This window comes from Aspergillus fischeri, genomic scaffold (genome assembly GCF_000149645.3).
Source record: "Aspergillus fischeri NRRL 181 1099437635527 genomic scaffold, whole genome shotgun sequence".
Classification (NCBI taxonomy): domain Eukaryota; kingdom Fungi; phylum Ascomycota; class Eurotiomycetes; order Eurotiales; family Aspergillaceae; genus Aspergillus; species Aspergillus fischeri.
The window spans coordinates 425-1,838 of NW_001510304.1; the positions used below are offsets into that span (position 1 = coordinate 425).

The following is a 1,414-nucleotide window of genomic DNA, read 5'->3' on the forward strand; positions in this document are numbered from 1 at the left end:
GGCATGGCAGGAAGGCTACGTCAGTTAAAGATAAGTGCTGAAAGCATTTAAGCGCGAAGCTTACTTTAGGATACTTTTAAACGTAGTAGAACACTACGAGTATAATTGTTATAACCCTTCGGATATAACGATTAATAGGCTTTAGTTGTATTAATTTTAATATTTTTAGACATAAAGTACTAATTATTAAAATACTAAATATTTCACATATCATATAAATTAAATTTAGCCTGGTTAGCATAAAAGTAATGCAACCGTTTTGTAATCGGTAGAAGCAAGTGCGATACTTGCACTGGGCTATTAAATAAAGACCCAATGGTCAAGTTTGGTTAAGACATAACATTTTCACTGTTAGTGCGGGAGTTCAAATCTCCCTTGGGTTGAAAGAAATTAGCTCAGTTGGTAGAGCTGTCGCTTTACACGCGAAAGGTCAGGTGTTCGAGTCACCTATTTCTTATCGAGTTATCTATTTCTTATTTATATGCGGGTTGATGTAATAGTAACATAGATGGCTCATGACCCATAATATTTAGGTGCAACCCCCTAAACCCGCAACCAAAGGCTATAGCTTAATAGGTAAAGCGGACCACTCATGATGGTTTGAGTAAATGTTCGAGTCATTTTAGTCTTAAATAATCCGAGTGCTGGAATTGGTAGACAGTCTTAACTTAAGCTTAAGTGACGCAAGTCGTAAACGTTCGAATCGTTTCTCGGATAGGGGTTATAGTTTAACTGGTAAAACGGCGATTTTGCATATCGTTATTTCAGGATCGAGTCCTGATTACTCCATTATTATATTTTTATAGTTACTCCATTATTATATTTTTATAGTTACTCCATTATTATATTTTTATAGTTACTTCATTATTATATTTTATAGCTTGAGAAGCTCAATTGGTAGAGCGGATCACTGAAGATGATTAGGTTATAAGTTCAAGTCTTATCTCGAGCATTAGATGGGTATGCTGAAATTTGGTAACCAGGTTCCGCTTAGGACGGAATAGTTTTAACTTTACAAGTTCAAGTCTTGTTACCCATATTATTTAATTAATACTTTATATTATATGTTGTCGACTAATCGGTAAGTCATAAATTTTTGGTATTTACTATTGGGTGTTCGAGTCGCCCCAACATAATTTTTATTTTATAAAAAAAAATTATATTTAATTTTTAATTAATTTAAATTATATTTTAAGAGCCAAAGTAGTTTAATGGTAGAACAATAATTTCATGAATTAAGAATGAGAATTCGATTTTCTCCTTTGGCTAATAGGAATAAATTTTCTATTTTTAAATATTTATAGTATATATATATATATTGTGTTTTTAAAACACTAATTTAATAATAATAATATGATAGTATTAAATAATAAATACTTTTCTAATAAAAAATTTATAGGGAATAATTTAATTG

General features: G+C 30.5%; 4 non-coding genes across 4 annotated transcripts; all 4 read left to right on the plus strand.

The window, feature by feature from the left end:
- The first annotated feature begins 228 nt into the window (after positions 1–228).
- Positions 229–299, plus strand: NFIA_046530. Its single transcript has one exon. It is a non-coding gene; the product is annotated as a tRNA-Thr (tRNA).
- A 10-nt stretch (positions 300–309) lies between these two features.
- Positions 310–383, plus strand: NFIA_046540. Its single transcript has one exon. It is a non-coding gene; the product is annotated as a tRNA-Glu (tRNA).
- Position 384: 1 nt separating this feature from the next.
- Positions 385–457, plus strand: NFIA_046550. The gene has a single exon. It is a non-coding gene; the product is annotated as a tRNA-Val (tRNA).
- A 422-nt stretch (positions 458–879) lies between these two features.
- NFIA_046560 lies at positions 880–952 on the plus strand. The gene has a single exon. It is a non-coding gene; the product is annotated as a tRNA-Phe (tRNA).
- Positions 953–1,414: the final 462 nt, after the last annotated feature.